Genomic DNA, 14,756 nt, shown 5'->3' with positions numbered 1-14,756 from the left:
TATCTCAGGCCCTCGGCCTCATATCACCTAGTATATCCTCACATATGGCCCTCAACCTCACTCAGTATGAAAATCATCACATGCCCCTCGATCATTAGTAAAACAGTAGTTCTTAGCCCAAAACATCATTAGAAATATCCTTTAAGTTTCAAATTTGAGTAAAAGTGGCTGAGTTTGTAAAACAGTAGTAAACAATAGGACTAAGTTCAAGTAATATGTCAAAATAGTGAGGAAACAGTGATAAAAATCCCCAAAGGGTTCAAATAATTGGCACGAAGCCCAAATATGGCAATCCGTCCAAATCATGATGATAACAAATAAGTTTCAATCAAATACCCCGTAAAATCATCAATTGGGACGGACCAAGTCACAATCCCCAATAGTAAATGACCCCACGCTCATCATCGAGTGCGTGTCTCACCTCAATATAGCACTGCGATGTGCAATCCGGGGTTTCAATCCCTCAGGACATCATTTACAATCACTACTCACCTCGAACCGACTACAACTCTAGCTCGCGACACCTTTGCCCCTCGAATCGGCCTCCACGCGCTTCGAATCTGTCCAAAATCAGAATGAATACGTCACAATATGCTAAGGGAACAAAACCCAAGCGAAAACAATGCAAAATATCAAAAATCCCGAAATTAGCAAAACCTGAGCCCCGGGCCCACTTCTCGAAACTTAGAAATTTTCACATCAACGGGTTCCTTATCCTTCCACGAGTTCATACATATCAAAAGTTCTCAAATCCGACCTCAAATGACCCTTCAAATCCCGATTCAAAAGGTCAAAATCCCAAGCCCTAGTTCTTCCATTTTGAGCTTAGGTTCCATGAATTTCTAGGTTAATTTCACAATAAAATCATATTTTAGGTTCATAAATCTTACCTCCAATCAATTCTCCTTGAATCCCTCTCCAATCTCCCTCAAAGAGCTCTCAAAATGATCAACTATGGTGGAAAAATGGCTCAAAATAGCGGATGAAATGACTTATAAACTTTCTGCCCAGTTCTGATATTCTTTCATCAGGATCGCAGCCCAAGCCTCGTGATCGCGAAGAGCAAAATTCCAAGACCTCAAAAACACTCTATGCGACCGCGATGCTTCCTTTTTCCAAACTATGCGAACGCGAGACTTCAGTTGCGAACGCGAAGAGCAATGACCCCTGAACCACAAATCCTTATACGCGAACACGGGAAGCTTTATGCGAACGCGAAACAAAACCATCTAGCTTTACGTGAATGCGAACGCGAAGGGAAAATTTCTTGCCTTCCAGTTTCCTCCTACGCGATCGCGAAGGCCAAAATCTCTGCAACACCTGAACAGCAATTCTGCAACTTCTCAAGCCAAAAATGGTCCGATTGACCATGCGAAACTCACCCGAGGCCCTCGGGACCTCAACCAAAAGCACCAACACATCCTAAAACCTCATTCAAACTTGTTCCAATCATCAAAACACCTCAAACAACACCAAATACATCAATTCACATCGAATTCAAGACTAAGTTTTCTAAAAACTTCCGAAATACGCGTTCGATCAAAAACCTAACCAAACCACGTCCGAATGACCTAAAATTTTGCACACACATCATAAATGACATAACTAAGCTACAACAACTCTCAGAATTCCATTTCGATCCTCGGATCAAAATCTCACATATCTGCCGGAAATTGCCAAAATACTAACTTCGCCAAGTCAAGCCTAATTCTACACCGGACCTCCAAAACCAACTCTGATCACACTCCTAAGTTATAAATCACTTCTCAAAGCTAACCGAACCATAGGAACTCATATCCGAGCCCTCTAACACATAAGTCAACATCCAGTTGACTTTTCCAACTTAAACCTTCTTAAAAGAGACTAAGTGTCTCATTTCTTACCAAATCCACTCTGAACGCAAACCGATCAACTCGACCACATAAAACACGAATAACGAAGCATAAAGAAGCAGAAATGGGAGAAACTGAGCTGAGACGACTGATCGGGTCGTCACAATTTGGAATCAAGGTCAGATCTGGGTTAAAACTAAATTAGTGTTGGAATACTCTAAACAAGTAAATAAGGAGAAAATTATCAAGCCTTATATTCCAATCACACCAAAATAGTCAATAAAAGAAGAGAAGTGAACCTGATGTGGCGAGAATTTGATTAATCCTGAAGAATAAACACAAACAGATTCGACAACGAGATTTTAGAATGAACAACAACACAACAAAAGAAACCAAGAGCCCCGGACAGAAACCTCGATCGGCAGTCAAAGAGTGACTTCAAAACGACCTCGGCAAAAATCTCGAACTACAGCTTCAATTCCACGATGTCTCTGTTAATCTCCATCAAAGAGAATCAAAACAAAACCGAGAATAATAATTTTTTGTTGTATTTTTCGAAGATTTAAATAAAACTAAAAATTTGAAAAATAGAATCCGAAAATGAAGAGGGCTAACTGAATATTTTTTTTTCGTTTATATTTTTCTGGTTGCTCCAAGAAAATTAGAGAAGAGGATTGATGATTTCTCAAACCCTAATTTTCTCCAAGTTTTTTCTCCTCCAAGACTGACCTCAAAAGTCTCAATATATAGGCCAGCTTTGAAAACCCTAGACTTTCTCCCCAAGAAATCCGAAAAACCTCGACGAAATTCCAAAAATTCTCAAAACAAAAATCAGAAAATCTATTCTATTGGTGAGATAAGAGAAATTGAGGGAGTAGATCGAGTGCAACTCAATCCTACGCACCCCATTTTTCCTATTTTCGCCTAAAAGAGGTAAATCCGAAGATGAAAAATAGGAAGAAAATGTGTCTTTCATGATTAGGGACGCGTGGAGGAAGGAGAAAGGGTAGACGGAGGGACCGTAGGGGGGCCATGTGACGTGGACACTGGAAAAAATGAATTTTCCGGTGGGTTTAGGGGTGGGTAACTGCGGGTAGAGGTGTGTTGAAAGTGGTCCTGTTTGGATGGAGTTACATTAGGGTAAAGTTTGGGAAATATTAGAGTTTTATATGGTAAAGGGACTTAATGTGGACCATTGGATAAGTTGTAGTTAAAGGCTAGGATTTAAAAGAGAAAATGGGTGGGTCAGGCAGGTAGGCGTGGGTCACTGGCTAGGGGAGAGTGGGTTACCTGATTTGGGCTGATGAGGGGATCCGAAATTGGGCTTAATTTTGAACAAGAAAGCTTAAAATTTATTAATAAATCTAAAATTCTTCCAAATTAATATAAAATACTTATAAAACATAAAATCTCTCCTAATTGGCTAAAACAACAACAACAACAACGACCCAGTATAATCCCACAAGTGGGGTCTGGGGAGGGTAATATGTACGCAGACCTTACCTCTACCCCGAAGGGTAGAGAGGCTGTTTCCAGGAGACCCTCAGCTCAAAAAGCAATAGGAGATGATATATTAGTACCATAAAAATGTGTATTAAAAATAACAACAATATATAAGAGATATGAAATATGAAATACAGAATACGAAATACGAAATACGAAATACGAAATACGAAATAGATAGCTGGTATAGTACAACTAGAAGGTAAAGCCCTGCATCAATACACGACCAATGACATTCCTAGTCTAACTCCTAACTGGATAGTCTCACTCTATTGTGCTGTAGAAATATTCACACTCTCCCCTAACCTACAACCTTAATGCTCGACCTCCATAATTCCATATCAAGGGTCATGTCCTCAGTAATCCTAAGTCGCGCCATGTCCTGTCTGAACACCTCTCCCCAATACTTCTTAGGTCTTCCTCTACCTCTCCGCATGCCCACTACAGCCAGTCGCTCACACCTCCTCATCGGTGCATCAGTGCTCCTCCTCTGAATGTGCCCAAACCATCTGAGTCTTACTTCCCGCATCTTGTCCTCTAAGGGGGCCACACCCACCTTATCTCGAATATCTTTATTCCTAATCTTATCCATCCTTGTATGCTCGCACATCCACCTAAACATCCTCATCTCTGCTACTTTCATCTTCTGGATGTGTGAGTTCTTTACCGGCCAACATTCAGTTCCATACAACATGGCAGGTCTAACCACTACTATATAAAACTTACCTTTTAGTAACGGTGGCACTTTCTTGTCACACAAGACTCCCGACGCTAACCTCCACTTCATCCACCCCACCCCTATACGGTGTGTGACATCCTCGTCAATCTCCCCGATCCCTTGAATAACCGATCTAAGGTACTTGAAACTACCCCTCTTGGGAATGACTTGAGAGTCAAGCCTCACTTCAACTCCCGCTTCCGTCGGCTCAACTCCAAATTTGCACTCGAGGTATTTCGTTTTCGTCCTACTCAACTTGAAACCTTTAGACTCAAGATCATGTCTCCAAATCTCTAGCCTCTCGTTGACGCCGCCTCTTGTCTCGTCAATTAGAATAATGTCATCAGCAAATAGCATGCACCATGGACCCTCCCCTTGAATATGATGAGTCAGTGCATCCATCACCAGGGCAAATAGGAATGGGCTGAGCGCAGACCCTTGGTGCAACCTCGTAATAACTGGAAAGTGTTCAGAGTCGCCTCCTACTGTCCTAACCCGAGTCTTAGCTCCATCATACATGTCTTTAATCACCCTAATATAGTTACTCGGGACCCCTTTATCCTCTAAGCAGCTCCATAAGACCTTCCTAGGAACCTTATCGTACGCTTTCTCCAGATCAATAAACACCATGTGGAGATCCTTCTTCTTATCTCTGTACTGTTCCACCATCCTCCTAATAAGGTGGATAGCTTCTGTGGTAGATCGTCCCGGCATGAACCCGAACTGGTTGTCTGAAATAGACACCGTCCTTCGCACTCTCATTTCTAACCTAAACTAAATATAAATAAGATAAAACATGAAAATATTTTTGTATTTTTAAATTTAAGTTTGAAGTAAAAATAAAAGTGAATAATAGGCTAAATCCTCTTAAAATAAACCAAATAAATGTTTTAAAATGCTGAGAATACTAGTATAACTTGATGACGTGGCGGGTCAAAAATTACATATCTACACTTGGTTGTCTGATTTACTTGGTTATCGTTCGTTACTACCCGTGTTCTCCCTTTATTGTTCCTACTGTTTGTATTTGGATTTCTCTCCGCTGTTGATATTATCTCGTTATCTTTATCTCGATATTTCACTATCATATCTTTTTCGTTTCATTTGACCAATAGGTATCTTGACTGTTCCTCATCACTACCCACTGAGGTTAGTCTTGATACTTACTGGGCACTGCCGTGATGTGCTCATACTACACTTCTATACATTTTTGTGTACAAATCTAGGTATTGATCGATAGTAGTTGTGCGGATGGTTGCGGTGGAGACTCACGGTAACTTGTGGTTGCGTTCGTAGGCCTCGGAGTCACCTTCGTTTGTATTTACGTTCCATTGATTCCTTCTCGTTCTGGAACAGTGTTGTATTTATTTTATATAACTACTCTTAAAAAGGCTTATAACTTGTACCATCGATTTTGGGGAATTGTGATTTATTGAGAGTTATTTAAGTTGAAGTCAGTAAATGCTAATGTTATTTTAGTAAATGCTAGGCTTACCTAGTTTAGAGACTAGGTGCCATCAATACTCCTTCGGAGGAATTTTGGGTAGTGACAGTTTATATGAATAGCATGTTCCCACAATACTACTCGCCTGCCCACAGTATATCAATCGTATATTCCTATGGTATTGAGTCTATCATGAACGAATATATTAGGTATTTAATTAAGCAAAACTGTTAGGTATATTTTATCCTAACCGCGAAATCTTTTCCCGAGCCACGGGTTCAGAAACAAGCTCTCTCTAATTCTACTCTAATTTATACACGGCTTTCCCAAGCATAACATAGATAGTACTGTGAATTGGTAGCTACAACAATTCACAAATTGAAACTGGAATTAAAGAAACAACCACAAGATGATAATCCGAATTAACGAAGATGTAATTAATAAACGTTAATAATCATGTCAATCACAACCCCACAACGTACAGTGCTTAGCCACTTATGTTCGTAGTAACAATTTTCCTAGTATTTTGCATAAACAAATTACAAAGAAAAGATAAAGGGATGAAGAACTCTATGATTTTCTCCTCCAAAAGTTGTCCACATGACGTTCTTGCCTCCGATCGCAAAAAACTCCTCTAAAAAATGGTGTTTAATGACTATTTATATGTGTACGGAAAAGACCCAAACAAAATATCCAAATCCAAAACCAAATAGGATACAAAATAGGCTTTTAAAACCTAGAACACCCTCGCTAGTAGCACGAGGCAAAACGTGCGTCTCACCTCGCTTTAGGCTTCGCGTCGCATGCTCTAACGCGCAAAATTTCCCTCACATACCATGCTTTGTCGCGAACAAAATAGCTTGCATCGTGATCGGTTCCAAACCTGCACTGCTATAGAGTAGCAAGGATGGTCGATGTTGTTCTACCAAATAAAGGTCGGGATCAAATCCACATGGAGTTAATTAGTTTAGAGTTAGGTTTATATCCGAGTAGAGATGCGAGTTTTGCTCTTAATTGTACTTCCACAAATGGTTGGTTTGTTTTCTACTTCTACTTCTATTCTTTAACATGCAATAGTTAAAGCTAAGTAAAATATTTTTGTTGGTTGTCTTCAAGAATTAAAAAGGACTAAGATAGTGACTTCCGCCTAGGTCTTGGTATGATTGGGGTCGTGATATAATCATCACACATAAGTGCTCATTCTATATCTCTCGGTAGTTTGAGTGACTTTGTCCAATTTGGCTTTCTCAAGTCCAAATGAGTGTTCATGCCTAACAAATAATATTGGCTCAAGTCAGGTATTACTATCTCTAGGTTTAACCCTTTAATTGGGGCTATCAATCTCTTTATTTGGAACTTAGTCCCTCTTTCTCAAGAAGAGTCTAAGTCATAAAGGCACGAATCAGTGTTTGCAACTACCAATTTTACAATTAAAGTATGAATCAAGCTAAATATCACTAACCCATAAACAATTAAACCCTAAAATTCAAGGCCCATTAAATACTCACACTAGGGTTTGGTCACAACCCTAGCTATGAATTTTGGAATAACATGTCTCAACAAAACAACGATAGCTGAAAGCAACAGTCTTACAAGAATAGGAAACAAAGCAAATACAACCAAAGCAGAATGGGAAAGATGCAAACAGTACTTTTACAACTCAAAAAGAAAACCCTCCACATGATTAGGAACTCGAAATGCAACAGACCCAGGAAAGGTGTTTGTTTCAGGCTGAGAGCGGAGTGCATTTATTTAACATATCTCCAAAACCACACTGAGACTAAAATCAAAAATCACAATGCTTGAATAAACAAAAGGTAGCAAGTTTTCTTTACTGGAACAATCTTATCATATGACTTTGACTGCATAAAACATGAAATGTGGTGACACCGTATCCATTGCCCCAGGCTCCCAACAAGCTCAATGTCACGATTCTATTCTGTAGAAAGGAGGAAAATTAGTAAATGAAAAACCAGGAAACAAAGAAAAGAAAACTGTTGCGGAGAGATTTTAAAGAAACCATTAAATCATTCATAATAATCCATAGGGGTGGGCATTCGGGCCGTTCGGATTGCTTATACAAATTTCGGTTTGAATTTTCAGTTTTCGGATTGAAGAAAAAACAATCCAAATCCAATCTAAATAAGTTTGGATTGGATCGGATTTTTAAAGTTCGATTTCGGATTAATTAGTTTGGATATTTTGGATTTTCGGTTTTGAGTTTATAAGTTGAGATATTTCTTCTTTTTACAAAAATGAATATTCAAGTGAAGTACTCATGTTAAATTGCCTGAAAAGTTACTTATTCACCCAAATGAAGTATTCAAGTAATGAGATTATTATAAATAAAAAAAAATACAATAGAGACATTAATACGGCAGATAATAGTAGAAATAGTAAAGCCATGTCGAAATAAAAAGTATTTCACACTAACTTAGTAACTAATATTGAATATATGAGATAATATCTAATGGGTAGGTATTGAACTTATTGCTATTGCCATATGGATAGTTGGCTAAATATAAAGTATAAAAATTTCGAATTTTTGGATAACCAAAAATTCGAAGTATCAAAATATCCAATCCGAAATCTAAAAATTTTAAAAACTAAATCCAAAATCCAACCCGTAATCCGAAAATTCAAACCAAAAAAATCAAAAAATTCGGATTTCAATTTGGATTTCGGGTTTGCCCAAACTATGCCCACCCCTAATAATACATATAGTATATAAGTATACTATTAAAGAGATTAATTTATGTTGGACTAAAAAGAAGGGTATTTTCTTTTCTGAATCTTGGTCGAAGAGTGCAGTTCAAAATGTAAAGGGGAGAATTAGGTAAACTATGCAATTTCGTGGATTTATTGCTATATCAGAAAAATCAAATAATTACACAAGATACAGTTTTACTAATTGAGACGGACGCGGTCATGGATAGTGTATGCCATCTGAAAAAGAATAAAGTCGTGCAGACAAAAGTATAGTGAAGACTATCAATACAAATAAATTCGACTGACCTTTACTGTGTGGCCTTGGATCCAGCTTCAGGAGGGAATATGGTAAGGTTGAATTTGATGCCTTTAGCTATCTTGCTTTCCAGTATATCTTTTGCAGATTTGACCGCGTTGCTTGTGTGCTCCAGCCGCATCTCATGAAGGTTAGGTATATTAGCAAGCTCAAGCGGCACAGCTTCGAGCTTATCACAGGAGATAAGAACAAGGTTCCTAAGCACGGGGAAGTTAAGCTCCGAAGCCTCCCAAGTTTTAAATTCTGCCCTTTCAATCCACAAGACCTGGAGTGCACTAAATCCATTCTTTGGCTTCCAGGAATAACCGGTGAATGCATTTTCTTTCAACTTTAAAACCTTAAGGGATTCCAATTGGCCCAATCTATCCGCCTCTCTCCAAGCAAATCTTGTGTTTGCCAAAGTTAACTTCCTCAATGTACGTACAAGTTGGGAGAATGTTGGAGGGAGATGAAGCACGTCATTCATGTAAAGAACATCATTCAACAGTTTCAGATGTTCCAGGCACTTTAGCTCTTGAAGATTGTTGATTTCACCCTTAGTTTCAAGAAAACCCGCCATTTTCCCTCGAATGCTCAATTTTCTGATTTGACAAGCCTTTGCAAGCACATCTTTCTTGCAACTTTCTGGTGTAACCACAGAAAGAGTTTGTAGGCAAAAAGCTTTTCCTGATGGGAGAGGAGGTGGCAAAATTGCAGGTATGTTGATATGGAGATGCCTCAACTGTAACATGTTCCATATATCTGCTTTTACCTCAAGGGTGGGCTCTAAGGTACTTGTATTAAGTATAAGAGTTTGTAAATTCCAGAATATACCAAAGGGTTCAGGAAGATCTCTGAAATCACCAGAGATAGCAATATACCGCAAATGAATTAGATGGCTAAAATTCCTAGAGAAACTAAATTCGAGGGATTCAATGTCCATGACCCTAATTAGGGGAAAAGCTTTGGGGATGACTAGGATGTTAGGAGACAACTCGATCTTTTTTGATTGTTTTGAGGAAAAACAATAGAATGATCTCACATGTTCTGCAAAAGGTCTTTTGGAGAGGAAGTCATTCAGAATAGAGGGTTGAATGCACAATCGACGATGAGTATCTTGGTCTTGTATGGAAGGAATAACTTGATCGGATGTTAGACGTATTTCCTGGAAAAGCCATTTGTTACCAGCCTCTGTTCTGCAGAAATGATGCAACATGTCGTGAAGACGACATGTTTTAATTTGACCATCAAACCTCCTCTGTTGCAATATCAGTAAATTTCTACTAATAAGATCGTTCAAATAAAACTCCGCTATCTCCTCAAGAGTATATGTGTCCTGGTGCTTTATTAACCCCTCCGCTATCCATAAGCAGATCACTTTCCAAGAAGGAATATCAAATCCTCGAGGAAAGACACCACAGTATAAGAAGCACGTCTCTACTTCGTGGGGCAAACGATCATAACTCATCTCCACACATTTATAGCAGCTTTCTTCTCTATTCATATAAAGATGCTGAACCATATTTTTCTCAACTCTTATCCAATCACTTGTGTTCGGATGACCGATCTTAATGCTCCTGCAATTACCACTACTGCAAATGGTACACCCTCACATTTTCGTGCAATGCTTTTTCCAAGTCCTACTAACTCATTAGGACAAATTCCCTTGCCAAAAACTCTCGCTACCAACAATTCAAAACTTTCGTCTGAAGTCAAAAATTTCAGACTATGAGGATTTGGATTCGCATAGCTAGCCAGACAATTGCCACGCGTCGTCATCATGACTCGATGCCCCTTTCCGTTTTCTGGAAAAACTTTCGTTACAACATCAATGACTGCTGTTTCCCACACATCATCTAAAAAAATGAGACATCTACCTCCTTTACTTGTAAAACCAGATATTACATTAGCTAATTCGTCCACATCCTCATTTTGATATTCTTCGATCCGTTTCGTGAAGAATCTGAGAATATTAAGATAAATATTCTTTATTTTGTAATCCTGGCCGACATAAACTCAAAGGATGCTGAAAAATTCATATGAAAGCTGATAATCATTGTAGATTTTTCTTGCAAGTGTGGTTTTTCCAAGTCCCGGCATACCCACCACTGGAATAATATCTAGATCCTTTGATTCTTTAACAAGTCGCTTGATCAGTTTGTTCGCTTCCTCATCAAAGCCGACCACTCCATCATCCTCCCATAAAGGACCCTGTTGAAGATAATGAATGGAACGCATCAGAAAGCAAAGCGAGTCATCTTAATTTTTTGCAAGTACAACGGTAAAAATTCTACTGAAACCACTAGTTAATTTCAAAATTTTCTCATTTTTATTTAAACTTTTTTTTTTCATTATGCGCTTAATTTTATTCTAATTAACTTAGTTGTAGTGTATATACTTCGTGTATATATATATAAAGAACAAAACCTTAAAGCGAAATGCTGATCCAATTGATATATACCAAATATGCATCTTTCAAAACTCTTAAATAGAAAATGAGCCCAAATTATTTGATAAGACGTATCAAATGGGGGTAATAATATATTTGCTTACAATTTTAGAAATTTCTCTTTTTTTTATGTTTTGATTATTCACTATTTTATTCTAATTTACTTACTTGTAGTGTATATACTGAACTTTCAAAATCAATCACTGAATCCATGTATAACAGAATAATATAATTTTTTATGTGTAGAATTATGACAATATAAGGAATTAAAGCTAAGTAATCGATTTTAGAAGTATATGCAAAAGCATTATAATTGTGTATAGGACTTCTATTATATAGTGATCATCCCAAATTAAATCATATTATTTTGTGTCATATCAATTTACTCGTACTAAATATATTATTGTTGTAATTACATCATGTTTGTGTATTGGTAAACACACGGTCTTAACACGTGTATTATCAGAAGAGGACAATAGTTGGAATGTAGATCAAGAAGTTAGAAACTCGACAGATAAAAGACTCATCGGAAGATCAAATTAAATACCCGGCTATTTTTCGGATTGATATGTTCCTTTTAGCCTACAATTACAAATTTAATTGTTTTATCCTAATAAATTTTCTATTATTAATTAATGCATTGATAATGATTGGACCTTGAATTAGATTGGAGAGCCCGATAGAAAATCTAAATAGTTGTGAAAGGAGGCGCCTTCTATTTCATCTGCTATTTTTTAGGAATAATTTTCTTTTTGAGTATATCGAGAGAAAAAGATTTCTTTTCTAAAACTTCAAGTTGATTTAAAAATTTCTTATTCAGTTTATTACTTTTTTCTTTGTTGGTAGAAATTTGCTTGTCCATGCGTAAAATCGAAATTATTGATATGGGTCTTTCCCACAAAAAAGGGGAATCTTGTGTTCCAATAGAAGCAGAAGTGACGTGAATTATTCAAGAATCGAAGTCAATTTGCTTTAAATAAAGAAGATATCAATGAACTCTATGAAATAGTTTTACAGGATTCAGCCAATTGTCCTGATCGTGGAATATCGTTCAGAAATAAGAATCCGGATTATAAAAGGATTTCCTGAAAATTATTTTTAGTATAGAATGAGTCAATTACCCCCGCTCAACGATTAGGATTTTTCTTAATCTATTTTTTCCTCTTCTTCCATTTTCTTCTTTCCCCTCTTTCCTCTTCTTAATAAGTATTCACTTCCATTGATGCTTTTGATTGCAAGTTAAGGTGTAGATACTCAAGATTTAGCTATAATTTTGGTGGTTGTAAGAATTTAGAAGCAGCAAATAAATGTGGAGTATTGAGATGGGTATAATTTTCAAAGATTTGTGTTGAGAAAGTTTGAGCGGATGACGAGATTAACTGTGAGGATTGCATTGTAAAGGAGTTGGAAAGTAGGCATATTCCTACTTACTGCTAACAAACTTCTGCAGTAAAAAACCCATTTTCATAAAAAATTTGGGGGAAGATGTGTTATTTTGGTTTTGATGGAGTGCGTGAAATGGTAATAGGTAATGATGTCCATCTCATTGAAGAAGTATTAGGTGATGATGTCCATCTCATTGAAGAAGCATTAGGCATGTGCCTAATAAGAGTTTTCTTTGGTTTGGTAGCCAACCTTGTTGACTTGGTTTGGTTGGTAGTCAACCTTGTTGAATTAGTCTGGTTTGGTAGCCAACCTTGTTGAATTTCTTTGGTTTGGTAGCCAACTTTGTTGAATTGTGAAAAGTGTGTGTAAATTGTCAAATATTGTAGGCTTTAGAGGGTGAAGCTTTGGCTATAAAAGGAGAGCTTCAACTCTCATTTCTTCACACCAACAAAGAGAGAAAGAAAGAGTGAGGTTTCACACACAAGGTATAAGAAAATAGTCTGTGAGGAAAATAGAGAGTGAGCGATATTGTAGTGAGGTGGGAATATCAAAAGAGGGTTATTTCTTTTGAGTGTTGTAGTGGTCTTTGGAGTATTTATCTCCGACCTACAAAGTGTAAAATTCCTTACTATAGTGATATCAGTTGCTCCTCTCGGGGTCGTGGTTTTTTCCCTTATTCATAAGGGTTTTCCACGTAAAAATCTTGGTGTCATTGTTACTCTTTTATTCTTGTTAATTACCATATCTCGGTGCTACATTATTATTCCGCTTTATTACCGTGAATATTATTTTGGTAAGGGGTTTATTCCCAATAATAGGTGGACCGTGGAGGAAGATTGAGGGACGATATTGGCTTCCAAGAAGAATGGGTCAGATCTTTTTTGGTCTGGTGGGGGCTCTGTTGCCATAAGGTTAACGGTGGTTTGTTCTCATGTTAGCGGCGGCTGCTGGTTTTTGGTGGTGTACAGCGATGAGTGAAGATGGATGGCGGAGTAGCGGTGGTGGATTCCGCCGGTAAAGAAGCGGTGCTGGTTTTTGGTGATGTCTATTTCTTAATATTTTTTGTGCAAAGAAATAGACACACAGTTTATATAAAACAGTTTGTCTGAATCTTTACTCTCGAGTCTTGCAGGTATTATTTTTAATATATGAAGCCGATAAGAATCAGAAAATATATACATGTAAAATTAAGTTGTGCAAGCTGAAATAGAGAGACAAGTGTTAACATAATAGGGAGTGTTTCTTATTTATTTTTCATCATTATTCTAAAAAATGAATTGCTCATTATTATTATTATTACAACAAGCTCATCTATTTTTGGTTTGTGATATACAGAAGAAGAAAAGTAGCTGCTTTTGAGTTTCAGGCATACCGGCGTCGCTTCCGAGGCGCCTATTTTAGGCAGTTCATTAAATGCTTTGGGCTGAAAAGCTTGTTGATTGTTTTCGCGAAGTTCCTTCACTTGCTCATGGATGCCTTTGATCTCAGCTGCAAGATTCCTGACTGTAGCCAGATGGGCCACGTCCAGCAACCTTCCCATTTTACTTTTCTCTTGGTGAAGCTTCGCCTGAACAAGGAACTTATCAATGGCATTCTCAGCTCTATGCACCGTTTTCTGAATCTCCTCCCCCAGTAGTTTCCACTGAGTTCCGTCACTGTGGTATTTTGCAGCATCGTCAAGGAAGGCTTTTAGGCGTTGAACTTCTTCCAGCAGATTTTTAAAGTCTCCCTCAACACCTGCAATCAGCTCCACATTTTCACTTAATAGCTGCAACAGGTTCTCCACCAGAAAGTCCACCACTGCATCTGCCATCTCTCTTTCTTGGATAAACAAGAACGTATCTGAAAAAGATAATTTTTCAGAGGATAGTGTTTTCAGCTTGTAGTGATGAGACCTTCACTTTACCCCTGCTAGCTGTATATAAAGGATGAAGTGTCATGTAGCCGAATAGTTTCTCTCTCTCTCTTTTTTTTTAAAAAGTTGACTCGCATTCGAAATTATTTAAACGGTCTTTCTGTAATACAGTATAATTTTTAATGCATCGAGAGACAATTTTAACAAGTCTGTACAGTTGGTAGCCCATAAAAATATTTGCAAGGTGATTCCATTACTCTGTGGGCTCTCAGCTCTGGCCGTTCAATGTTAAGGTAGTTTCATTGGTACTTTAATTTCCTTGAGACTCTTCTTGTTTGTATTAGTTTACCAGTACAAGAGATCCTTGAGAAGTTCTATATTGTGTTTTATCTCCTTCATAAGATAACGTGAGAGGCTGAAACCCAAAAAACCGGTGCCAGTCCAGATAGATAACATGGAGCTAGTGTCATTAATTAACACATATTATTACTATTATTTATTGAATATTTTGGTCGCTTAGGGCCGGTTATTGGCTGAATACTCCACGACCCCACATCGCTAATGA

General features: G+C 37.7%; 1 pseudogene; it reads right to left on the bottom strand.

The window, feature by feature from the left end:
• Positions 1-7,049: 7,049 nt before the first annotated feature.
• Positions 7,050-14,547, bottom strand: LOC107807274 (putative late blight resistance protein homolog R1A-3; annotated as a pseudogene).
• Between the last annotated feature and the right edge of the window lie 209 nt (positions 14,548-14,756).

This window comes from Nicotiana tabacum, chromosome 16 (assembly GCF_000715075.1).
Source record: "Nicotiana tabacum cultivar K326 chromosome 16, ASM71507v2, whole genome shotgun sequence".
Classification (NCBI taxonomy): Eukaryota; Viridiplantae; Streptophyta; class Magnoliopsida; order Solanales; family Solanaceae; genus Nicotiana; species Nicotiana tabacum.
The sequence above is the reverse complement of the archived record's forward strand: the minus strand, read 5'-3'. Positions and strand labels throughout refer to the sequence as shown.